At 49.9% G+C, this 27446-nt stretch overlaps 1 non-coding gene and 4 pseudogenes across 1 annotated transcript; 4 read left to right on the top strand and 1 right to left on the bottom strand.

The window, feature by feature from the left end:
- Positions 1-1121: 1121 nt before the first annotated feature.
- On the top strand, positions 1122-8390 carry LOC119948175 (annotated as a pseudogene).
- On the bottom strand, positions 4993-5064 carry TRNAA-CGC. The gene has a single exon. It is a non-coding gene; the product is annotated as a tRNA-Ala (tRNA).
- Positions 8391-11626: 3236 nt separating the features above from the next.
- On the top strand, positions 11627-17056 carry LOC119948174 (annotated as a pseudogene).
- A 3226-nt stretch (positions 17057-20282) lies between these two features.
- On the top strand, positions 20283-22265 carry LOC119948173 (annotated as a pseudogene).
- A 3126-nt stretch (positions 22266-25391) lies between these two features.
- Positions 25392-26969, top strand: LOC119948172 (annotated as a pseudogene).
- Positions 26970-27446: the final 477 nt, after the last annotated feature.

Genomic DNA, 27446 nt, shown 5'->3' with positions numbered 1-27446 from the left:
TAAATATAAATATATATTACTCTATGTATTTTACTTGCACATATTTACTATTCTATTTAATTTGTTAATGATGTGCATATAGCTTTAATTCTACTTGTTCTAACGATTTTGACACCAGTCCATATGTTTTGTTTTGTTGCCTGTCTAGACCCTGAGCCTGTTGTTGGGTCGGGGCCGTCTCCATATGTTGCCCACTTGGACTTCCCAAGCGCTTATTACAGTGCTCTGCACCCAGTAAGTGCTCAATAAATACGATTAAATGAATGAATTGAGGAAAGCTTCATTTTGGGGGGAGGGACGTCACACGCTGCTCAGCCCCCACTGAGAGCTCAGAGATGAAGGCCCAGTGATGGCTGGATTCTAGAAGTGCTGAGTCCCCGGCGCTCCTCCTCGGCAGGGTGGAGAGAAATAGGAATCGTGTGGCGCTTGGTGCCATTGATTGATAAGGGGGCTCTCTAGGCCCATTTAGGGAGAGAACTAACCCATCTTTGTGGACCCAGGGAGGAAGAGTCGCTAGGAAAAGCACAGTAATTACAACCTTCCAGACCTGGAAAGAAAATAGGAGGCAACTGTGATGGCCAATCCATAGGAGCAGTTTGGCGGTATGGCTAGCTTCATGACAGGTGGGAGGGACAGCGCACGCTAATAAGCCCCCACGGGAAGCTCGGAGTTGAAGGCCAAGCGAAGCAAAAACTCCTCACTCTCGCTTCAAGGCTGTCCATCCCCTCGCCCCCTCCTACCTCACCTCCCTTCTCTCCTTCTCCAGCCCAGCCCGCACCCTCTGCTCCTCTGCCACTGCTACCCTCCTCACTGGGCCTCGTTCTCGCCCGTCCCACCGTCGACCCCCGGCCCACGTCCACACCCTGGCCCGGAATGACCTCCCTCCGCACATCCGCCAATCTGGCTTTCTCCCTCCCTTCAAAGCCCTACTAAGAGCTCACCTCCTCCAGGAGGCCTTCTCAGACTGAGCCCCCTTTTTCCTCTCCTGCTTCCCATCCCCCCCACCCTACCTCCTTCCCCTCCCCACAGCACCTGTACATATATATATATTCATATATTCATTCAACGCAGCGGCAAACCTATGCACTCCTTGCACAGTATCGGCCCGAATCCCAGGCACAATGTCGAAGGGACCTTCAGTTGGCATTGATCTTGGCAACACCTACTCCTTCGTAGGAGTTTTCCAGCATGGAAAAGTGGAAATCATTGCCAATGACCAGGGAAATCGAACCACCCCCAGTTACGTCGCCTTCACAGACACAGAGCGTCTTATTGGAGATGCTGCAAAGAATCAAGTTGCGATGAACCCCACCAATACGGTTTTCGATGCCAAGCGTCTGATTGGCCGTTGATTTGATGATGCGGTTGTCCAGTCAGATATGAAGCATTGGCCCTTCACGGTGGTGAATGATACAGGCAGGCCAAAGGTCCGGGTGGAGTACCAAGGGGAGACCAAAAGCTTCTATCCAGAAGAGGTGCCATCTATGGTCCTGACAAAGATGAAGGAAATTGCTGAAGGCTACCTTGGGAAGACAGTCACTAATGCTGTGGTCACAGTCCCAGCTTACTTCAATGAATCCCAACGTCAGGAGACCAAAGATGCTGGACCAATCGCTGGTCTCAATGTGCTCCGTATCATCAATGAGCCAACTGCCGCTGCTATTGCTTATGGCTTGGACAAGAAGGTTGGTGCCGAGAGAAATGTGTTGATCTCTGACCTTGGAGGTGGTACCTTTGATGTCTCCATCCTCACCATTGGAGATGGGATCTTTGAAGTGAGGTCAACAGCTGGAGATACCCAGCTGGGTGGGGAGGACTTTGACAACCGCATGGTCAATCATTTCATTGCCGAATTCAAGTGCAAGCACAAGAAGGACATCAGTGAGAACAAGCGTGCCGTCCGACGCCTGCGTACCGCTTGTGAGCAAGCCAAGTGCACCCTTTCCTCGAGCACCGAGGCCAGCATTGAGATTGATTCCCTCTACGAGGGCATCGACTTCTACACCTCCATTACGCGAGCCCGCTTCGAAGAGGTGAATGCTGACCTGTCCCGTGGCATCCTGGATCCCGTGGGGAAGGCCCTGTGAGATGCCAGGCTCAATAAGTCCCAAATCCATGATATCGTCCTGGTTGGCGGCTCCACCCGAATCCCCAAGATCCAGAAACTCCTACAGGACTTCTTCAATGGCAAGGAGCTGAACAAGAGTATCAATCCGGATGAGGCTGTTGCCTACGGTGCAGCTGTCCAGGCGGCCATTGTGTCAGGAGACAAGTCTGAGAATGTGCAGGATCTTCTCCTGTTAGATGTGACCCCCCCTGTCCCTGTGAATTGAAACAGCGGGAGGGGTCATGACTGTCTGGATCAAGTGGAACGCCACCATCCCCACCAAGCAGACACAGACTTTCACCACCTATTCAGACAACCAGCCTGGTGTACTCATTCAGGTTTATGAAGGTGTGAGAGCCATGACCAAGGACAACTACCTGCTTGGGAAGTTTGAGTTGACTGGCATCCCTCCTGCTCCGCGAGGTGTGCCTCAGATCGAGGTCACCTTTGACATCGACGCCAGTGACATTTTGAATGTGTCTGCTGTGGACAAGAGCACAGGCAAGGAAAACAAGACCACAATCACCAATGACAAAGGGCGTCTGAGTAAAGAAGACATCAAGCGCATGGTGTACGAGGCAGTGTACCTCTAATGTCTCCGAAGCCAGCCTGGATCCACACTGACAGTGGGAGCAAAGGAATTGTGCATCGGGCCACAGCAGGAGTGATTTGCCCTACAGAGAGCTCACCTCCTCCAGGAGGCCTTCCCAGACTGAGCCCCCTCCTTCCTCTCCCCCTCATCCCCCTCTCCATCCCCCTCGTCTTACCTCCTTCCCTTCCCCACAGCACCTGTATATATGCATATATGTTTGTACATATGCATTACTCTATTTATTGATTGATTGATTTTACTTGTACATATCCTATTTATTTTCTTCTGTTTATATTTGGTTTTGTTCTCTGTCTCCCCCTTCTAGACTGTGAGCCCACTGTTGGGTAGGGACTGTCTCTATATGTTGCCAACTTGTACTTCCCAAGCGCTTAGTACATTGCTCTGCACACATAAGAGCTCAATAAATACGATTGATTGATTGAATGAAAGTGGAAAAAGGGGGCTCAGTCTGGGAAGGTGATGATCGGGCCAGGAGGCACCCTTTGAGGAGGGATTAAGAGTGACGAACTGTTACCGTGGAGACCGAGGGATTGCCAACGTCCCACTCAACGGCCAACGAGAAGCCGTTGAACTCAACGGCCAACGAGAAGCCGTTGAACTCAACGGACAGCGAGAAGCCGTTGTAGTCAACGGCCAGCGAGAAGCCGTTGAACTCAACGGCCAGCGAGAAGCCGTTGAACTCAACGGCCAGCGAGAAGCCGTTGACCTCAACGGACAGCGAGAAGCCGTTGAACTCAACGGCCAAAGAGAAGCCGTTGAACTCAACGGACAGCGAGAAGCCGTTCAACTCAACGGCCAACGGGAAGCCGTTGAACTCAATGGTCAACGAGAAACCGTTGAACTCAACGGCCAACGGGAAGCCGTTGAACTCAACGGTCAACGAGAAGCCATTGAACTCAACTGCCAGCGAGAAGCCGTTGACCTCAACGGACAGCGAGAAGCCGTTGAACTCAACGGCCAAAGAGAAGCCGTTGAACTCAACGGACAGCGAGAAGCCGTTCAACTCAACGGCCAACGGGAAGCCATTGAACTCAACGGCCAGCGAGAAGCCGTTGAACTCAACGGTCAACGAGAAGCCATTGAACTCAACGGCCAGCGAGAAGCCGTTGACCTCAACGGACAGCGAGAAGCCGTTGAACTCAACGGCCAAAGAGAAGCCGTTGAACTCAACGGACAGCGAGAAGCCGTTCAACTCAACGGCCAACGGGAAGCCATTGAACTCAACGGCCAGCGAGAAGCCGTTGAACTCAACGACCAACAAGAAGCCGTTGAACTCAACGGCCATCGAGAAGCCGTTGAACTCAACGGACAGCGAGGAGGGTTGGCTCCCGTGGGAGCATCTCGGGGAGGGCCGAGGGGAGTTGACCCTGTCAGTCACGGGTGAGATTATGCAGAGGAGAGGATGCATCGAAACTGCCACCAGCATAAACGGCCTGCGCTCAGTCCCTTTACCGGTGGGTGGCCGTGTGCTGAGCCCTCCCGGGATTGGAGTGGGATTAAACCTGCCTGACTAGGAGCGGCCCGTTGTCTCTGTGCTCTCTATGCTGCACCTCTCTGTGAGTGGTAATAGTAGGGTGAGGACTGGGTGGTCTCTGTGGTCCCCGAGGGGGAATATGCCACTAAAATGGATTTCATTCATTCATTTATTCATTCAATCGTATTTATCAAGCGCTTACTGTGTGCAGAGCAGGGGACTAAGCGCTTGGGAAGTTCTAGTCCGCAACATATAGAGACGGCCCCTTCCCAACGACGGGCTCACAGTCTAGAAGACGGAGACAGACACAAAACAAAACATGTGGTCAGGTGTCAAGTCATCAGAATAAATTGAAGTAAAGTTAGATGCACATCGTTGACAAATTAAATATAAGGGTAAATGTGGGCAAGTAAAATAAATAGAGTAATAAATCTGTACAAACATATGTACAGGTGCTTTGGGGAGGGGAAGGAGGTAGGGCGATTCATTCAATCGTATTTATTGAGCGCTGACTATGTGCAGAGCACTGTACTTTTTTAATGGCATTTATTAACCGCATACTATGTGCAAAGCACTGTTCTAAGCGCTGAGGAGGTTACAAGGTGATCAGGTTGTCCCACGGCATGTTCACAGTTCTAATCCCCATTTTACTGATGAGGTAACTGAGGCACAGAGAAGTGAAGTGTCATGCCCAAAGTCACACAGCTGACGGTTGGAGGAGCCGGGATTTGAACCCATGACCTCTGACTCCAAAGCCCGGGCCCTTTTCCACTGAGCCACGCGGCTTCTCAAAATAATTGGAGATGCCGGGGATCGAACCCGGGGCCTCATACATGCGAAGCATGCGCTCTACCACTGAGCTACATCCCCCTCTGAAAATAGGTAAAACCACTAACCCCAACAGTTACGCATTGAGGGCCCACAGCCTGGTGGAGAGCAGGGCCCAAAGAGGGAGAGATAATAACAATGATGGCATACGTTAAGCGCTTACTATGTGCAAAGCACCATTCTAAGCGCTGGTACAACCTGATACAAGGTGATAGGTTGTCCCACGTGGGGCTCACAGTCTTCATCCCCATTTTACAGATGAGGGAACTGAGGCCCAGAGAAGTTAAGTGGCTTGCCCAAGGTCACACAGCTGACCAAGTGGCTGAGGCGGGACTCGAACCCATGACCTCTGGGGGCTGAGCCTAGGAATCCAAGGATGCCAGTCAAAGGAACAAAATAGGAAGTGGGAAGGCCTTGACGTAAATGGCCGGGGAGCAGATTTGGATTGTATAAATAAATACATAATTTTTTATATTATATATGTTATGTATTTATTATAAACAATAAAATGAATAGAAATGAATATTACTCTATGTAATTTACTCGTACATATTTACTTATACATAACATAAATACTAAAATAAATAAATAAATATAAATATGTATTACTCTATGTATTTTACTTGCACATATTTACTATTCTCTTTAGTTTGTTAATGATGTGCATATACCTTTAATTCTACTTGTTCTAACGATTTTGACACCAGTCCATATGTTTCGTTTTGTTGCCTGTCTAGACCCTGAGCCTGTTGTTGGATAGGGGCCGTCTCCATATGTTGGCCCACTTGGACTTCCCAAGCGCTTATTACAGTGCTCTGCACCCAGTAAGCGCTCAATAAATACGATTGATTGAATGAATGAATTGAGGAAAGCTTCATTTTGGGGGGAGGGACGTCACACGCTGCTCAGCCCCCACTGAAAGCTCAGAGATGAAGGCCCAGTGATGGCTGGATTCTAGAAGTGCTGAGTCCCCGGCGCTCCTCCTCGGCAGGGTGGAGAGAAATCGGAATCGTGTGGCGCTTGGTGCCATTGATTGATTAGGGGGCTCTCTAGGCCCATTTAGGGAGAGAACTAGTCCATCTTTGTGGACCCAGGGAGGAAGAGTCGCTAGGAAAAGCACAGTAATTATAACCTTCCAGACCTGGAAAGAAAATAGGAGGCAACTGTAATGGCCAATGCATAGGAGCAGTTTGGCGGTATGGGCTAGCTTCATGGCAGGTGGGAGGGACAGCGCACACTAATAAGCCCCCACGGAAAGCTCGGAGTTGAAGGCCAAGCGAAGCAAAAACTCCTCACTCTCGCTTCAAGGCTGTCCATCCCCTCGCCCCCTCCTACCTCACCTCCCTTCTCTCCTTCTCCAGCCCAGCCCGCACCCTCCGCTCCTCTGCCACTGCTAACCTCCTCACTGGGCCTCGTTCTCGCCCGTCCCGCGGTCGACCCCCGGCCCACGTCCACCACCAGGCCCGGAATGACCTCCATCCGCACATCCGCCGAGCTGGCTCTCTTCCTCCCTTCAAAGCCCTACTAAGGGCTCACCTCCTCCAGGAGGCCATCTCAGACTGAGCCCCCTTTTTCCTCTCCTGCTCCCCATCCCCCCCACCCTACCTCCTTCCCCTCCCCACAGCACCTGTACATATATATATATATTTATATATATATATACATTCATATATATGAATATATGAATGAATATGAATATATGTATATATTCATATTCATTCAAATATTCATTCAACGCAGCGGCAGCCCTATGCACTCCCTGCACAGTATCGGCCCGTATCCCAGGCACAATGTCGAAGGGACCTTCAGTTGGCATTGATCTTGGCACCACCTACTCCTGCGTAGGAGTCTTCCAGCATGGATAAGTGGAAATCATTGCCAATGACCAGGGAAATCGAACCACCCCCAGTTACGTCGCCTTCACAGACACAGAGCGTCTTATTGGAGATGCTGCAAAGAATGGAGTTGCGATGAACCCCACCAATACGGATTTTGATGCCAAGCGTCTGATTGGCCGTCGATTTGATGATGCGGTTGTCCAGTCAGATATGAAGCATTGGCCCTTGACGGTGGTGAATGATGCAGGCAGGCCAAAGGTCCAGGTGGAGTAGCAAGGGGAGACCAAAAGCTTCTATCCAGAAGAGGTGCCATCTATGGTCCTGACAAAGATGAAGGAAATTGCTGAAGCTTACCTTGGGAAGACAGTCACTAATGCTGTGGTCACAGTCCCAGTTTACTTCAATGAATCCCAACGTCAGGCTACCAAAGATGCTGGAACAATCGCTGGTCTCAATGTGCTCCGTATCATCAATGAGCCAACTGCCGCTGCTATTGCTTATGGCTTGGACAAGAAGGTTGGTGCCGAGAGAAATGTGTTGATCTCTGACCTTGGAGGTGGTACCTTTGATGTCTCCATCCTCACCATTGGAGATGGGATCTTTGAAGTGAAGTTAACAGCTGGAGATACCCACCTGGGTGGGGAGGACTTTGACAACCGCATGGTCAATCATTTCATTGCCGAGTTCAAGCGCAAGGACAAGAAGGACATCAGTGAGAACAAGCGTGCCGTCCGCCGCCTGCGTACCGCTTGTGAGCGAGCCAAGCGCACCCTTTCCTCCAGCAGCCAGGCCAGCACTGAGATTGATTCCCTCTACGACGGCATCGACTTCTACACCTCCATTACGCGAGCCTGCTTCGAAGAGCTGAATGCTGACCTGTTCCGTGGCACCCGGGATCCCGTGTAGAAGGCCCTTCGAGATGCCAAGCTCAATAAGTCACAAATCCATGATATCGTCCTGGTTGGCGGCTCCACCCGAATCCTCAAGATCGAGAAACTCCTACAGGACTTCTTCAATGGCAAGGAGCTGAAAAAGAGTACCATTCAGGATGAGGCTGGCGCCTACGGTGCAGCTGTCCAGGCGGCCATTGTGTCAGGAGACAAGTCTGGGAATGTGCAGGATTTTCTTCTGTTAGATGTGACCACCCCGTCCCTGGGAATTGAAACAGTGGGAGAGGTCATGACTGTCTGGATCAAGCGCAATGCCACCATCCCCACCAAGCAAACACAGACTTTCACCACCTACTCAGACAACCAGCCTGGTGTACTCATTCAGGTTTATGAAGGTGCGAGAGCCATGACCACAGACAACTACCTGCTTGGGAAGTTTGAGTTGACTGGCATCCCTCCTGCTCCCCGAGGTGTGCCTCAGATCGAGGTCACCTTTGACATCAACGCCAGTGGCATTCTGAATGTGTCTGCTGTGGACAAGAGCACAGGCAAGGAAAACAAGACCACAATCACCAATGACAAAGGGCGTCTGAGTAAAGAAGACATCAAGCGCATGGTGCACGAGGCAGTGTACCTCTAATGTCTCTGAAGCAAGCCTGGATCAACACTGACAGTGGGAGCAAAGGAATTGTGCATCGGGCCACAGCAGGAGTGATTTGCCCTACAGAGAGCTCACCTCCTCCAGGAGGCCTTCCCAGACTGAGCCCCCTTCTTCCTCTCCCCCGCATCCCCCTCTCCATCCCCCTCGTCTTACCTCCTTCCCTTCCCCACAGCACCTGTATATATGTATATATGTTTGTACATATGCATTACTCTATTGATTGATTGATTGATTTGACTTGTACATATCTATTCTATTTATTTTCTTTTGTTTATATGTTTGGTTTTGTTCTCTGTCTCCCCCTTCTAGACTGTGAGCCCACTGTTGGGTAGGGACTGTCTCTATATGTTGCCAACTTGTACTTCCCAAGCGCTTAGTACATTGCTCTGCACACATAAGAGCTCAATAAATACGATTGATTGATTGAATGAAAGTGGAAAAAGGGGGCTCAGTCTGGGAAGGTGATGATGGGGCCAGGAGGCACCCTTTGAGGAGGGATTAAGAGCGACGAACTGTTACCGTGGAGACCGAGGGATGCCAACGTCCCACTCAACGGCCAACGAGAAGCCGTTGAACTCAACGGACAGCGAGAAGCCGTTGTACTCAACGGCCAGCGAGAAGCCGTTGAACTCAACGGCCAACGAGAAGCCGTTGAACTCAACGGCCAGCGAGAAGCCGTTGAACTCAACGGCCAGCGAGAAGCCGTTGACCTCAACGGACAGCGAGAAACCGTTGAACTCAACGGCCAAAGAGAAGCCGTTGAACTCAACGGACAGCGAGAAGCCGTTGAACTCAACGGACAGCGAGAAGCCGTTGAACTCAACGGACAGCGAGAAGCCGTTGAACTCAACGGCCAACGAGAAGCCGTTGAACTCAACGGCCACAGAGAAGCCGTTGAACTCAACGGCCCATGAGAAGCCGTTGAACTCAACGGCCAACGAGAAGCCGTTGAACTCAACGGACAGCGAGAAGCCGTTAAATTCAACGGCCAACGAGAATCCGTTGAACTCAACGGACAGCGAGAAGCCGTTGAACTCAACGGACAGCGAGAAGCCGTGGAACTCAATGGCCAACGAGAAGCCGTTGAACTCAACGGACAGCGAGGAGGGTTGGCTCCCGTGGGAGCATCTCGGGGCGGGCCGAGGGGAGTTGACCCTGTCAGTCACGGGTGAGATTATGCAGAGGAGAGGATGCATCGAAACCGCCACCAGCATAAACGGCCTGCGCTCAGTCCCTGGACCGGTGGGCGACCGTGTGCTGAACCCTCCCGGGATTGGAGTGGGATTAAACCTGCCTGACTAGGAGCGGCCAGTTGTCTCTGTGCTCTCTATGTTGCACCTCTCTGTGAGTGGTAATAGTAGGGTGAGGACTGGGTGGTCTCTGAGGTCCCCGAGGGGGAATGTGCCACTAAAATGGATTGCATTCATTCATTTATTCATTCAATCGTATTTGTCGAGCGCTTACTGTGTGCAGAGCTGGGGACTAAGCGCTAGGGAAGTTCTAGTCGGCAACATATAGAGACGGCCCCTACCCAACGACGGGCTCACAGTCTAGATGACGGAGACAGACAACAAAACAACATGTGGTCAGGTGTCAAGTCATCAGAATAAATAGAAGTAAAGCTAGATGTACATCATTGACAAAATAAATAGAAGGGTAAATATGCACAAGTAAAATAAGTAGAGTAATAAATCTGTAAAAACATATATACAGGTGCTGTGGGTAGGGGACGGAGGTAGGGCGATTCATTCAATCGTATTTCTTGAGCGCTTACTATGTGCAGAGCACTGTACTTTGGGGAGGGTGAGAGGGAAAAGGGGGCTGAGTCTAGGAATGCAAGCGTGCCAGTCAAAGGAACAAAATGGGAAGTGGGAAGGCCTTGAGGTTAATGGCCAGAGAGCAGATTTGGATTGTATAAATAAATACATAATTTTTTATATTATATATGGTATATATATATTATACATAATAAAATAAATTAAAATGAATATTAGTCTGTATTTTACTTGTACATATTTACTTGTACATAATATGAATACTAAAATAAGTAAATAAATATAAATATGTATTACTCTATGTATTTTACTTGCACATATTTACTATTCTATTTAGTTTGTTAATGATGTGCATATACCTTTAATTCTACTTGTTCGAACGACTTTGACACCAGTCCATATGTTTTGTTTTGTTGCCTGTCTAGACCCTGAGCCTGTTGTTGGGTAGGGGCCGTCTCCATATGTTGGCCCACTTGGACTTCCCAAGCTCTTATTACAGTGCTCTGCACCCAGTAAGCGCTCAATAAATACGATTACTTGAATGAATGAATTGAGGAAAGCTTCATTTTGGGGGGAGGGACGTCACACGCTGCTCAGCCCCCACTGAAAGCTCAGAGATGAAGGCCCAGTGATGGCTGGATTCTAGAAGTGCTGAGACCCCGGCCCTCCTCCTCGGCAGGGTGGAGAGAAATCGGAATCGTGTGGCGCTTGGTGCTATTGATTGATAAGGGGGCTCTCTAGGCCCATTTAGGGAGAGAACTAGCCCATCTTTGTGGACCCAGGGAGGAAGAGTCGCTAGGAAAAGCACAGTAATTATAACCTTCCAGACCTGGAAAGAAAATAGGAGGCAACTGTGATGGCCAAATCATAGGAGCAGTTTGGCGGTATGGCTAGCTTCATGGCGGGTGGGAGGGACAGCGCACGCTAATAAGCCCCTACGGAAAGCTCGGAGTTGAAGGCCAAGCGAAGCAAAAACTCCTCACTCTCGGCTTCAAGGCTGTCCATCCCCTCGCCCCCTCCTACCTCACCTCCCTTCTCTCCTTCTCCAGCCCAGCCCGCACCCTCCGCTCCGCCGCCACCGCTAACCTCCTCACTGGGCCTCGTTCTCGCCCGCCCCGCGGTCGACCCCCGGCCCACGTCCACCACCAGGCCCGGAATGACCTCCATCCGCATATCCGCCGAGCTGGCTCTCTTCCTCCCTTCAAAGCCCTACTAAGAGCTCACCTCCTTCAGGAGGCGTTCAAAGACTGAGCCCCCTTTTTCCTCTGCTGCTCCCCATCCCCCCCACCCTACCTCCTTCCCCTCCCCACAGCACCTGTACATATATATATATATATATATGAATGAATATGTATATATATATTCATATTCATTCATATATTCATTCAACGCAGCGGCAGCCCTATGCACTCCTTGCACAGTGTAGGCCCGGTTCCCAGGCACAATGTCGAAGGGACCTTCAGTTGGCATTGATCGTGGCACCACCTACTCCTGCGTAGGAGTCTTCCAGCATGGAAAAGTGGAAATCATTGCCAATGACCAGGGAAATCGAACCACCCCCAGTTACGTCGCCTTCACAGACACAGAGCGTCTTATTGGAGATACTGCAAAGAATCAAGTTGCGATGAACCCCACCAATACGGATTTTGATGCCAAGCGTCTGATTGGCCGTCGATTTGATGATGCGGTTGTCCAATCAGATATGAAGCATTGGCCCTTCACGGTGGTGAATGATCCAGGCAGGCCAAAGGTCCAGGTGGGGGAGACCAAAAGCTTCTATCCAGAAGAGGTGCTATCTATGGTCCTGACAAAGACGAAGGAAATTGCTGAAGCTTACCTTGGGAAGTTTGAGTTGACTGGCATCCCTCCTGCTCCCCGAGGTGTGCCTCAGATCGAGGTCACTGACATCGACACCAGTGACATTTTGAATGTGTCTGCTGTGGACAAGAGCACAGGCAAGGAAAACAAGACCACAATCACCAATGACAAAGGGCGTCTGAGTAAAGAAGACATCAAGCGCATGGTGTACGAGGCAGTGTACCTCTAATGTCTCCGAAGCCAGCCTGGATCAACACTGACAGTGGGAGCAAAGGAATTGTGCATCGGGCCACAGCAGGAGTGATTTGCCCTACAGAGAGCTCACCTCCTCCAGGAGGCCTTCCCAGACTGAGCCCCCTCCTTCCTCTCCCCCTCATCCCCCTCTCCATCCCCCTCCTTCCCTTCCCCACAGCACCTGTATATATGTATATATGTTTGTACATATCTATTACTCGATTGATTGATTGATTGATTTTACTTGTACATATCTATTCTATTTATTTTCTTTTGTTAATATGTTTGGTTTTGTTCTCTGTCTCCCCCTTCTAGACTGTGAACCCACTGTTGGGTAAGGACTGTCTCTATATGTTGCCACCTTGTACTTCCCAAGCGCTTAGTACATTGCTCTGCACACAGTAAGAGCTCAATAAATACGATAGATTGATTGAATGAAAGTGGGAAAAGGGGGCTCAGTCTGGGAAGGTGATGAGAGGGCCAGGAGGCACCCTTCAAGGCCCTGCTGAGAGCTCACCTCCTCCAGGAGGCTTTCCCAGACAGAGCCCCTTCCTTCCTCTCCCCCTCGTCCCCCTCTCCATCCCCCTCATCTTACCTCCTTCCCTTCCCCACAGCACCTGTATATATGTATATATGTTTGTACATATGCATTACTCTATTTATTTGTTATTTGTACATATCTATTCTATTTATTTTATTTTGCTAGTATGCTTGGTTTTGTTCTCTGTCTCCCCCTTTTAGACTGTGAGCCCACTGTTGGGTAGGGACTGTCTCTATATGTTGCCAATTTGTACTTCCCAAGCGCTTAGTACAGTGCTCTGCACATAGTAAGCGCTCAATAAATACGATTGATGATGATTAAGAGTGACGAACTGTTACCGTGGAGACCGAGGGATGCTAACGTCCCACTCAACAGCCAACGAGAAGCCATTGAACTCAACGGCCAACGAGAAGCCGTTGGACTCAACGGCCAAGGAGAAGCCGTTGAACTCAACGGCCAACGAGAAGCCGTTGAACCCAATGGCCAGCGAGAAGCCGTTGAACTCAACGGCCAGCGAGAAGCCGTTGAACTCAACGGCAAACGAGAAGCCGTTGAACTCAAAGGTCAACGAGAAGCCGTTGAACTCAACGGCCAGCGAGAAGCCGTTGAACTCAACGGACAGCGAGGAGGGTTGGCTCCCGTGGGAGCATCACGCGGAGGGCCTAGGGCAGTTGACCCTGTCAGTCACGGGTGAGATTATGCAGAGGAGAGGATGCATCGAAACCGCCACCAGCATAAACGGCCTGCGCTCAGTCCCTGGACCGGTGGGCGGCCGTGTGCTGAGCCCTCCCGGGATTGGAGTGGGATTAAACCTGCCTGACTAGGAGCGGCCCGTTATCTCTGTGCTCTCTATGCTGCACCTCTCTGTGAGTAGTAATAGTAGGGTGAGGACTTGGTGGTCTCTGTGGTCCCCGAGGGGGAATGTGCCACTAAAATGGATTGCATTCAGTCATTCATTCAATCGTATTTATGGAGTGCTTGCTGTGTGCAGAGCACGGGAATAAGCGCTTGGGAAGTTCTAGTCGGCAACATATAGAGACGGTCCCTACCCAACAACGGGCTCACAGTCTAGAAGACGGAGACAGACAACAAAACAAAACATGTAGTCAGGTGTCTAGTCATCAGAATAAATAGAAGTAAAGCTAGATGCACATCACTGACAAAATAAATAGAAAGGTAAATATGGGCAAGTAAAATAGAGTAATAAATCTGTACAGACATATACAGGTGCTGTGGGGAGGGAAGGAGGTAGGGTGATTCATTCATTCATTCGGATTTATTGAGCGCTGACTATGTGCAGAGCCCTGTACTTTGGGGAGGGGGAGAGGAAAAAGGGGGCTGAGTCTAGGAATCCAAGCATGCCAGTCAAAGGAACAAAATAGGAAGTGGGAAGGCCTTGACGTAAATGGCCGGGGAGCAGATTTGGATTGTATAAATAAATACATAATTGTGTATATTATATATGTTATGTATATATCATAAACAATAAAATAAATAAATAAATAAAAATATTACTCTATGAATTCTGCTTGTACATATTTACTTGTACATAATATAAGTACTAAAATAAATAAAAAAATATAAATATATATTAGTCTATGTACTTAACCTACACGTATTTACTGTTCTATTTAGTTTGTTAATGATGTGCATATACCTTTAATTCTACTCGTTCTAACGATTTTGACACCAGTCCACATGTCTTGTTTTGTTACCTGTCTGGACGCTGAGCCTGCTGTCGGGTAGGGGCCGTCTCCATATGTTGCCCACTTGGACTCCCCAAACGCTTATTACAGTGCCCTGCACCCAGTAAGTGCTCTATAAATACGATTGATTGAATGAATGAATTGTGGAAAGCTTCATTTTGGGGGGATGGACGTCACACGCTGCTAAGCCCCCATTGAAAGCTCATAGATGAAGGCCCAGTGATGGCTGGATTCTAGAAGTGCTGAGTCCCCGGCGCTCCTAATCGGCAGGGTGGAGAGAAATCGGAGTCGTGTGGCGCTCGGTGCTATTGATTGATAAGGGGGCTCTCTAGGCCCATTTAGGGAGAGAACTAGCCCATCTTTGTGGACCCAGGGAGGAAGAGTCGCTAGGAAAAGCACAGTAATTATAACCTTCCAGACCTGGAAAGATAATAGGAGGCAACTGTGATGGCCAATCCATAGGAGCAGTTTGGCGGTATGGCTAGCTTCATGGCAGGTGGGAGGGACAGCTCACGCTAATAAGCCCCCACGGAAAGCTCGGAGTTGAAGGCCAAGCGAAGCAAAAACTACTCCCTCTCGGCTTCAAGGCTGTCCATCCCCTCGCCCCCTCCTACCACACCTCCCTTCTCTCCTTCTCCAGCCCAGCCCGCACCCTCCGCTCCTCTGCCGCCGCTAACCTCCCCACTGGGCCTCGTTCTCGCCCGTCCCGCTGTCGACCCCCGGCCCACGTCCACCCCCTGGCCCGGAATGACCTCCCTCCGCACATCCGCCAATCTGGCTTTCTCCCTCCCTTCAAAGCCCTACTAAGAGCTCACCTCCTCCAGGAGGCCTTCTCAGACTGAGCCCCCTTTTTCCTCTCCTGCTCCCCATCCCCCCCACCCTACCTCCTACCCTTCCCCACAGCACCTGTACATATATATATTCATATATTCATTCAACGCAGCGGCAACCCTATGCACTCCTTGCACAGTATCGGCCCGGATTCCAGGCACAATGTCGAAGGGACCTTCAGTTGGCAAAGATCTTGGCACCACCTACTCCTGCGTAGGAGTCTTCCAGCATGGAAAAGTGGAAATCATTGCCAATGACCAGGGAAATCGAACCACCCCCAGTTACGTCGCCTTCACAGACACAGAGCGTCTTATTGGAGATGCTGCAAAGAATCAAGTTGTGATGAACCCCACCAATACGGTTTTCGATGCCAAGCGTCTGATTGGCCGTTGATTTGATGATGCGGTTGTCCAGTCAGATATGAAGCATTGGCCCTTCACGGTGGTGAATGATGCAGGCAGGCCAAAGGTCCGGTGGAGTACCAAGGGGAGACCAAAAGCTTTTATCCAGAAGAGGTGCCATCTATGGTCCTGACAAAGATGAAGGAAATTGCTGAAGCTTACCTTGGGAAGACAGTCACTAATGCTGTGGTCACAGTCCCAGCTTACTTCAATGAATCCCAACGTCAGGCGACCAAGGAAGCTGGACCAATCGCTGGTCTCAATGTGCTCCGTATCATCAATGAGCCAACTGCCGCTGCTATTGCTTATGGCTTGGACAAGAAGGTTGGTGCCGAGAGAAATGTGTTCATCTTTGACCTTGGAGGTGGTACCTTTGATGTTTCCGTCCTCACCATTGGAGATGGGATCTTTGAAGTGAAGTCAACAGCTGGAGATACCCAGCTGGGTGAGGAGGACTTTGACAACCGCATGGTCAATCATTTCATTGCCGAATTCAAGTGCAAGCACAAGAAGGACATCAGTGAGAACAAGCGTGCCGTCCGCCGCCTGCGTACCGCTTGTGAGCAAGCCAAGTGCACCCTTTCCTCGAGCACCGAGGCCAGCATTGAGATTGATTCCCTCTACGAGGGCATCGACTTCTACACCTCCATTACGCGAGCCCGCTTCGAAGAGGTGAATGCTGACCTGTCCCGTGGCATCCTGGATCCCGTGGGGAAGGCCCTGTGAGATGCCAGGCTCAATAAGTCCCAAATCCATGATATCGTCCTGGTTGGCGGCTCCACCCGAATCCCCAAGATCCAGAAACTCCTACAGGACTTCTTCAATGGCAAGGAGCTGAACAAGAGTATCAATCCGGATGAGGCTGTTGCCTACGGTGCAGCTGTCCAGGCGGCCATTGTGTCAGGAGACAAGTCTGAGAATGTGCAGGATCTTCTCCTGTTAGATGTGACCCCCCCTGTCCCTGTGAATTGAAACAGCGGGAGGGGTCATGACTGTCTGGATCAAGTGCAAAGCCACCATCCCCACCAAGCAGACACAGACTTTCACCACCTACTCAGACAACCAGCCTGGTGTACTCATTCAGGTTTATGAAGGTGCGAGAGCCATGACCACGGACAACTACCTGCTTGGGAAGTTTGAGTTGACTGGCATCCCTCCTGCTCCGCGAGGTGTGCCTCAGATCGAGGTCACCTTTGACATCGACGCCAGTGGCATTCTGAATGTGTCTGCTGTGGACAAGAGCACAGGCAAGGAAAACAAGAACACAATCACCAATGACAAAGCTCGTCTGACTAAAGAAGACATCAAGCGCATGGTGCACGAGGCAGTGTACCTCTAATGTCTCCGAAGCCAGCCTGGATCAACACTGACAGTGGGAGCAAAGGAATTGTGAATAGGGCCACAGCAGGATTGATTTGCCCTGCAGAGAGCTCACCTCCTCCAGGAAGCCTTCCCAGACTGAGCCTCCTCCTTCCTCTCTCCCTCATCCCCCTCTCCATCCCTCTCCTTCCCTTCCCCACAGCACCTGTATATATGTATATATGTTTGTACATATGCATTACTCGATTGATTGATTGATTTTACTTGTACATATCTATTCTATTTATTTTCTTTTGTTGATATGTTTGGTTTTGTTCTCTGTCTCCCCCTTCTAGACTGTGAGCCCACTGTTGGGTAGGGACTGTCTCTATATGTTGCCAACTTGTACTTCCCAAGCGCTTAGTACATTGCTCTGCACACTGTGAGAGCTCAATAAATACGATAGATTGATTGAATGAAAGTGGAAAAAGGGGGCTCAGTCTGGGAAGGTGATGATCGGGCCAGGAGGCACCCTTCAAGGCCCTGCTGAGAGCTCACCTGCTCCAGGAGGCCTTCCCAGACTGAGCCCCTTCCTTCCTCTCCCCCCCTTCCCATTTCCATCCCCCTCATCTTACCTCCTTCCCTACCCCACAGCACCTTTATATATGTATATGTTTGTACATATTTATTACTCTATTTATTTATTTATGTTATTTGTACATATCTATTCTATTTATTTTAATTTGTTAATATGCTTGGTTTTGTTCTCTGTCTCCCCCTTTTAGAGTGTGAGCCCACTGTTGGGTAGGGACTGTCTCTATATGTTGCCAATTTGTACTTCCCAAGCGCTTAGTACAGTGCTCTGCACATAGTAAGCGCTCAATAAATACGATTGATGATGATTAAGAGTGACGAACTGTTACCGTGGAGACCGAGGGATGCCAACGTCCCACTCAACGACCAACGAGAAGCCGTTGAACTCAACGGCCTACGAGAAGCCGTTGAACTCAACGGCCAAGGAGAAGCTGTTGAGCTCAACGACCAACGAGAAGCCGTTGAACTCAACGGCCAACGAGAAGCCGTTGAACACAACGGCCAACGAGAAGCCGTTGAACTCAACGGACAGCGAGAAGCCATTGAACTCAACGGACAGCGAGAAGCCGTTGAACTCAACGGACAGCGAGGAGGGTTGGCTCCCGTGGGAGCATCTCGGGGAGGGCCGAGGGCAGTTGACCCTATCAGTCACGGGTGAGATTATGCAGAGGAGAGGATGCGTCGAAACTGCCACCAGCATAAACGGCCTGCGCTCAGTCCCTTGACCGGTGGGCGGCCATGTGCTGAGCCCTCCCGGGATTGGAGTGGGATTAAACCTGCCTGACTAGGAGCGGCCCCTTGTCTCTGTGCTCTCTATGCTGCACCTCTCTGTGAGTAGTAATACTAGGGTGAGGACTTGGTGGTCTCTGTGGTCCCCGAGGGGGAATGTGCCACTAAAATGGATTGCATTCATTCATTCATTCAATCGTATTTATGGAGTGCTTACTGTGTGCAGAGCACGGGACTAAGCGCTTGGGAAGTTCTAGTCGGCAACATATAGAGACGGTCCCTACCCAACGACGGGCTCACAGTCTAGAAGACGGAGACAGACAACAAAACAAAACATGTGGTCAGGTTGTCTAGTCATCAGAATAAATAGAAGTAAAGCTAGATGCACATCGTTGACAAAATAAATAGAAGGGTAAATATGGGCAAGTCAAATAAATAGAGTAAATCTGTACAAACATATATACAGGTGCTGTGGGTAGGGGAGGGAGGTAGGGCGATTCATTCTTTCAATCGTATTTATTGAGTGCCGACTATGTGCAGAGCACTGTACTTTGGGGAGGGGGAGAGGAAAAAGGGGGCTGAGTCTAGGAATCCAAGCATGCCAGTCAAAGGAACAAAATAAGAAGTGGGAAGGCCTTGACGTAAATGGCCGGGGAGCAGATTTGGATTGTATAAATAAATACATAATTTTTTATATTATATATGTTATGCATATATTATAAACAATTAAATAAATAAAAATGGATATTACTCTAATTTACTTGTACATATTTACTTGTACATAATATAAATACTAAAATTAAATAAATATAAATATATATTACTCTAGGTATTTTACTTGCACATATTTACTATTCTATTTAGTTTGTTAATGATGTGCATATACCTTTAATTCTACTTCTTCTAACGATTTTGACACCAGTCCATATGTTTTGTTTTGTTGACTGTCTAGACCCTGAGCCTGTTGTTGGGTAGGGGCTGTCTCCATATGTTGCCCACTTGGACTTCCCAAGCGCTTATTACAGTGCTCTGCACCCAGTAAGCGCTCAATAAATACGATTGATTAAATGAATGAATTGAGGAAAGCTTCATTTTGGGGGGAGGGACGCCACACGCTGCTCAGCCCCCACTGAAAGCTCAGAGATGAAGGCCCAGTGATGGCTGGATTCTAGAAGTGCTGAGTCCCCGGCGCTCCTCCTCGGCAGGGTGGAGAGAAATCGGAATCGTGTGGCGCTCGGTGCTATTGATTGATAAGGGGGCTCTCTTGGCCCATTTAGGGAGAGAACTAGCCCATCTTTGTGGACCCAGGGAGGAAGAGTCGCTAGGAAAAGCACAGTAATTACAACCTTTCAGACCTGGAAAGAAAATAGGAGGCAACTGTGATGGCCAATCCATAGGAGCAGTTTGGCGGTATGGCTAGCTTCATGGCAGGTGGGAGGGACAGCGCACACTAATAAGCCCCCACGGAAAGCTCGGAGTTGAAGGCCAAGCGAAGCAAAAACTCCTCACTCTCGCTTCAAGGCTGTCCATCCCCTCGCCCCCTCCTACCTCACCTCCCTTCTCTCCTTCTCCAGCCCAGCCCGCACCCTCTGCTCCTCTGCCACTGCTACCCTCCTCACTGGGCCTCGTTCTCGCCCGTCCCGCCGTTGACCCCCGGCCCACGTCCACCCCCTGGCCCGGAATGACCTCCCTCCGCACATCCGCCAATCTGGCTTTCTCCCTCCCTTTAAATCCCTACTAAGAGCTCACCTCCTCCAGGAGGCCTTCTCAGACTGAGCCCCCGTTTTCCTCTCCTGCTCCCCATCCCCCCCACCCTACCTCCTACCTCCTACCCCTCCCCACAGCACCTGTACATATATATATATTCATATATTCATTCAACGCAGCGGCAACCCTATGCACTCCTTGCACAGTATCGTCCCGGATCCTAGGCACAATGTCGAAGGGACCTCAGTTGGCATTGATCTTGGCACCACCTACTCCTGCGTAGGAGTCTTCCAGCATGGAAAAGTGGAAATCATTGCCAATGACCAGGGAAATCGAACCACCCCCAGTTACGTCGCCTTCACAGACACAGAGCGTCTGATTGGAGATGCTGCAAAGAATCAAGTTGCGATGAACCCCACCAATACGGTCTTTGATGCCAAGCGTCTGATTGGCCGTCGATTTGATGATGCGGTTGTCCAGTCAGATATGAAGCATTGGCCCTTCACGGTGGTGAATGATGCAGGCAGGCCAAAGGTCCAGGTGGAGTACAAAGGGGAGGCCAAAAGCTTCTATCCAGAAGAGGTGCTATCTATGGTCCTGACAAAGGTGAAGGAAATTGCTGAAGCTTACCTTGGGAAGACAGTCACTAATGCTGTGGTCACAGTTCCCACTTACTTCAATGAATCCCAACGTCAGGAGACCAAAGATGCTGGAACAATCGCTGGTCTCAATGTGCTCCGTGTCATCAATGAGCCAACTGCCGCTGCTATTGCTTATGGCTTGGGCAAGAAGGTTGGTGCCGAGAGAAATGTGTTGATCTCTGACCTTGGAGGTGGTACCTTTGATGTCTCCATCCTCACCATTGGAGATGGGATCTTTGAAGTGAAGTCAACAGCTGGAGATACCCACCTGGGTGGGGAGGACTTTGACAACCGCATGGTCAATCATTTCATTGTCGAGTTCAAGCGCAAGCACGAGAAGGACATCAGTGAGAACAAGCGTGCCGTCCACCGCCTGCGTACCGCTTGTGAGCGAGCCAAGCGCACCCTTTCCTCCAGCACTCAGGCCAGCACTGTGATTGATTCCCTCTACGAGGGCATCGACTTCTACACCTCCATTACGCGAGCCCGCTCCGAAGAGCTGAATGCTGACCTGTTCCGTGGCACCCTGGATCCCGTGGTGAAGGCCCTGTGAGATGCCAAGCTCAGTAAGTCCCAAATCCATGATATCGTCCTGGTTGGTGGCTCCACCCGAATCCTCAAGATCGAGAAACTCCTACAGGACTTCTTCAATGGCAAGGAGCTGAAAAAGAGTATCAATCAGGATGAGGCTGTCGCCTACGGTGCAGCTGTCCAGGTGGCCATTGTGTCAGGAGACAAGTCTGAGAATGTGCAGGATCTTCTGCTGTTAGATGTGACCACCCCGTCCCTGGGAACTGAAACAGCGAGAGGGGTCATGACTGTCTGGATCAAGCGCAACGCCACCATCCCCCCAAGCAGACACAGACTTTCACCACCTCCTCAGACAACCAGCCTGGTGTACTCATTCAGGTTTACGAAGGTGCGAGAGCCATGACCACGGACAACTACGTGCTTGGGAAGTTTGAGTTGACTGGCATCCCTCCTGCTCCGCGAGGTGTGCCTCAGATTGAGGTCACCTTTGACATCGACGCCAGTGGCATTCTGAATGTGTCTGCTGTGGACAAGAGCACAGGCAAGGAAAACAAGACCACAATCACCAATGACAAAGGGCGTCTGAGTAAAGAAGACATCGAGCACATGGTGCAGGAGGCAGAGAAATACAACGATGTAGATGAGAAGCAGAGAGACAAGGTGTTTTCCAAGAACTCTCTCGAGTCCTATGCTTTCAACATGAAGGCAACGGTTGAGGATGAGAAGCTCCAGGGCAAGATCAGTGATGAGGATAAGCAGAAAATCCTGGACAAATGCAACGAAATCATCAAATGGCTGGATAAGAACCGGACTGCTGTAAAGGAAGAGTTTGAACACCAACAGAAGGAGCTGGAGAAGGCCTCACCCTGTCAGCATGCATCCCGTGACCGTCGGTATTCTGTCCCACTCCCTGCACACAGTGGCCATCCCGGATCCCAGTCCCGCAGGCACAAGCTCAAAATTACTCCATCCCAGGCCCTGCTGCCACCACCTCCCTGGAGTACCTCTAATGTCTCCGAAGCCAGCCTGGATCAACACTGGCAGTAGGAACACTGGCAGTAGGGCCCTAGCAGGAGTGATTTGCCCTACTGAGAGCTCACCTCCTCCAGGAGGCCTTCCCAGACTGAGCCCCCTCCTTCCTCTCCCCACTCATCCCCCCTCCATCCCCCTCGGCTTACCTCCTTCCCTTCCCCACAGCACCTGTATATATGTATATATGTTTGTACATATTTATTACTCTATTTATTGATTGATTGATCTTGTACACATCTATTCTATTTATTTTATTATGTTAATACGCTTGGTTTTGTTCTCTGTCTCCCCCTTCTAGACTGTGAGCCCACTGTTGGGTAGGGACTGTCTCTATATGTTGCCAACTTGTACTTCCCAAGCGCTTAGTACAGTGTTCCGCACACAGTAAGTGCTCACTAAATACGATTGATTGATTGATATATTTGTACAGATTTATCCCTCTATTTTACTTGTACATATTTACTACTCTATTGATTTTGTCAATAATGTGCATCTAGCTTTATTTATGTTTACTCTGATGACTTGACACCTGTCCACATATTTTGTTTTGTTGTCTGTCTCCCACTTCTAGGCTGTGAGCCTGTAGGTGGGTAGGTACCGTCTCTATATGTTGCCGACTTGTACTTCCCAAGCGCTTAGTCCAGTGCTCTGCACACAGTAAGCGCTCAATAAATATGATTGAATGAATGAATGAAAGCGGAAAAGGGGGGCTCAGTCTGAGAAGGTGATTATCGGGCCAGGAGGCACCCTTTGAGGAGGGATTAAGAGTGACGAACTGTTACCGTGGAGACCGAGGGATGCCAACGTCCCACTCAACGGCCAACGGGAAGCCGTTGAACTCAACGGCCAACGAGAAGCCGTCGAACTCAACGGCCAACGGGAAGCCGTTGAACTCAATGGTCAACGAGAAGCCGTTGAACTCAACGGCCAACGGGAAGCCGTTGAACTCAACGGTCAACGAGAAGCCATTGAACTCAACGGCCAGCGAGAAGCCGTTGAACTCAACGACCAACGAGAAGCCGTTGAACTCAACGGCCAACGAGAAGCCGTTGAACTCAACGGACAGCGAGGAGGGTTGGCTCCCGTGGGAGCATCTCGGGGAGGGCCGAGGGGAGTTGACCCTGTCAGTCACGGGTGAGATTATGCAGAGGAGAGGATGCATCGAAACTGCCACCAGCATAAACGGCCTGCGCTCAGTCCCTTTACCGGTGGGTGGCCGTGTGCTGAGCCCTCCCGGGATTGGAGTGGGATTAAACCTGCCTGACTAGGAGCGGCCCGTTTTCTCTGTCCTCTCTTTGTAGCACCTCTCTGTGAGTGGTAATAGTAGGGTGAGAACTGGGTGGTCTCTGAGGTCCCCGAGGGGGAATGTGCCACTAAAATGGATTGCATTCATTCATTTATTCATTCAATCGTATTTATCGAGCGCTTACTGTGTGCAGAGCACGGGACTAAGCGCTTGGGAAGTTCTAGTCGGCAACATATAGAGACGGCCCCTACCCAACGACGGGCTCAGGGTCTAGAAGACGGAGACAGACACCAAAACATGTGGTCAGTTGTCAAGTCATCAGAATAAATAGAAGTAAAGCTGGATGCACATCATTGACAAAATAAATAGAAGGGTAAATATGGCAAGTAAAATAAATAGAGTAATAAATCTGTACAAACATATATACAGGCGCTGTGGGGAGGGGAAGGAGGTAGGGCGACTCATTCATTCAATCGTATTTATTGAGCACTTACTATGTGCAGAGCACTACACTTTGGGGAGGGGGAGTGGAAAAAGAGGGCTGAGTCTAGGAATCCAAGCATGCCAGTCAAAGGAACAAAATAGGAGGTGGGAAGGCCTTGAGGTTAATGGCCGGGGAACAGATTTGGATTGTATAAATAAATACATAATTTTTCTATTATATATGTTATGCATATATTATAAATAATGAAATAAAAAAATAAATGAAAATGAATATTACTCTACGTATTTTATTTGTACATATTTACTTGTACATAATATAGATAATAAAATAAATAAATATAAATATATATTGCTCTTTGTATTTTACTTGCACATATTTACTACTCTATTTAGTTTGTTAATGATGTGCATATAGCTTTAATTCTACTTGTTCTGACGATTTTGACACCAGTCCACATGCTTTGTTTTGTTATCTGTCTAGACCCTGAGCCTGTTGTTGAGTAGGGGCCGTCTCCATATGTTGCCCACTTAGACTCCCCAAGCGCTTATTACAGTGCTCTGCACCCAGTAAGCGCTCAATAAATACGATTGATTGAATGAATGAATTGAGGAAAGCTTCATTTTAGGGGGTGGGGACGTCACACGCTGTTCAGCCCCCACTGAAACCTCAGAGATGAAGGCCCAGTGATGGCTGGATTCTAGAAGTGCTGAGTCTCCGGCGCTCCTCCTCGGCAGGGTGGAGAGAAATCGGAGTCGTGTGGCGCTTGGTGCTATTGATTGATAAGGGGGCTGTCTAAGCCCATTTAGGGAGAGAACTAGCCCATCTTTGTGGACCCAGGGAGGAAGAGTCGCTAGGAAAAGCACATTAATTATAACCTTCCAGAGCTAGAAAGAAAATAGGAGGCAACTGTGATGGCCAATCCACAGGAGCAGTTTGGCGGTATGACTAGCTTCATGGCGGGAGGGAGGACCCGCGAAGGCTAATAAGCCCCCCGGAAAGCTCGGAGTTGAAGGCCAAGCCATGCAAAAACTCCTCACTCTCTACTTCAAGGCTGTCCATCCCCTCGCCCCCTCCTACCTCACCTCCCTTCTCTCCTTCTCCAGCCCAGCCCGCACCCTCCGCTCCTCTGCCACCGCTAACCTCCTCACTGGGCCTCGTTCTCGCCCACCCCGCGGTCGACCCCCGGCCCACGTCCACCCCCTGGCCATGAATGACCTTCCTCAGCACATCCGCCAAGCTGGCTCTCTTCCTTCCTTCAAAGCCCTACTAACAGCTCACTTCCTCCAGGAGGCCTTCTCAGACTGAGCCCCCTTTTTCCTCTCCTGCTCCCCATCCCCCCAAACCTACCTCCTTCCCCTCCCCACAGCACCTGTATTCATTCATATACTCATTCAACGCAGCGGCAACCCTACGAACTCCTTGCATAGTATCGGCCCTGATCCCAGGCACAATGTCGAAGGGACCTTCAGTTGGCATTGATGTTGGCACCACCTACTTCTGCGTAGGAGTCTTTCAGCATGGAAAGTGGAAATCATTGCCAATGACCAGGGAAATCGAACCACCCCCAGTTACGTCGCCTTCACAGACACAGACCGTCTTATTGGAGATGCTGCAAAGAATCAAGTTGTGATGAACCCCACCAATACGGTTTGTGATGCCTACCGTCTGATTGGCTGTCGATTTGATGATGCGGTTGTCCAGTCAGATATGAAGCATTGGCCCTTGACGGTGGTGAATGATGCAGGCAGGCCAAAGGTCCAGGTGGAGTAGCAAGGGGAGACCAAAAGCTTCAATCCAGAAGAGGTGCCATCTATGGTCCTGACAAAGGTGAAGGAAGTTGCTGAAGCTTACCTTGGGAAGACAGTCACTAATGCTGTGGTCACAGTCCCCACTTACTTCAATGATTCCCAACTTCAGGCGACCAAAGATGCTGGAACAATCGCTGGTCTCAATGTGCTCCGTATCATCAATGAGCCAACTGCCGCTGCTATTGCTTATGGCTTGGACAAGGAAGTTGGTGCCGAGAGAAATGTGTTGATCCTTGACCTTGGAGGTAGTACCTTTGATGTCTCCATCCTCACCATTAGAGATGGGATCCTTGAAGTGAAGTCAACAGCTGGAGATACCCAGCTGGGTGGGGAGGACTTTGACAACCGCGTGGTCAAACATTTCATTGCCGGGTTCAAGCGCCAGCACAAGAAGGACATCAGTGAGAACAAGCGTGCCGTCCGCCGCCTGCGTACCGCTTGTGAGTGAGCCAAGCGCACCCTTTCCTCCAGCACCCAGGCCAGCATTGAGATGGATTCCCTCTACGAGGGCATCGACTTCTACACCTCCATTACGCGAGTCCGCTTCGAAGAGCTGAATGTTGACCTGTTCCGTGGCACCCTGGATCCCGTGGAGAAGGCCCTGCGGGATGCCAGGCTCAATAAGTCCCAAATCCATGATATCGTCCTGGCTGGTGGCTCCACCCGAATCCCCAAGATCGAGAAACTTCTACAGGACTTCTTCAATGGCAAGGAGCTGAAAAAGAGTATCAATCCGGATGAGGCTGTCGCCTACGGTGCAGCTGTCCAGGGCCGGCATTGTGTCATGGAGACAAGTCTGAGAATGTGCAGGATCTTCTGCTGTTAGATGTGACCACCCCGTCCCTGGAATTGAAACAGCGGGAGGGGTCATGACTGTCTGGATCAAGCACAACACCACCATCCCCACCAAGCAGACACAGACTTTCACCACCTACTCAGACAACCAGCCTGGTGTACTCATTCAGGTTTATGAAGGTGCGAGAGTCTTGACCAAGGACAACAACCTGCTTGTTAAGTTTGAGTTGACTGGCAACCCTCCTACTCCCCGAGGTGTGCCTCAGATCGAGGTCACCTTTGACATCGACGCCAGTGGCATCCTGAATGCGTCTGCTGTGGACAAGAGCACAGGTAAGGTAAACAAGAACACAATCACCAATGACAAAGGGCGTCTGAGTAAAGAAGACATCGAGCGCATGGTGCAGGAGGCAGAGTACCTTTGAGGTCTCCGAAGCCAGCCTGGATCAACAGCTGGCAGTGGGAGCAAAGGAATTGTGCATCGGGCCACAGCAGGAGTGATTTGCCCTACAGAGAGCTCACCTCCTCCAGGAGGCCTTCCCAGACTGAGCCCCCTCTCTTCCTCTCCCCCTCATCCCCTTCTCCATCACCCTCGTCTTACCTCCTTCCCTTCCCCACAGCACCTGTATATATGCATATATGGTTTTGAACATATGGCAATTACTCTATTCATGATTGATTGATTTTACTGTACATATCTATTCTATTTATTTCTTTTTGTTAATATGCTTGGTTTTGTTCTCTGTCTCCCCCTTCTAGACTGTGAGCCCACTGTTGGGTAGGGACTTGTCTCTGCATGTTGTGTCAACTTTGCACTTCCCAAGCACTTGGTACATTGCTCTGCACACAGTAAGAGCTCAATAAATACGATAAATTGATTGAATGAAAGAGGAAAAAGGGGG

The sequence above is a fragment of the Tachyglossus aculeatus genome, chromosome X4, assembly GCF_015852505.1.
Source record: "Tachyglossus aculeatus isolate mTacAcu1 chromosome X4, mTacAcu1.pri, whole genome shotgun sequence".
NCBI classification, from domain to species: Eukaryota; Metazoa; Chordata; class Mammalia; order Monotremata; family Tachyglossidae; genus Tachyglossus; species Tachyglossus aculeatus.
Note: the sequence above shows the minus strand (reverse complement) of the source record. Positions and strands in the feature narration are given on the sequence as shown.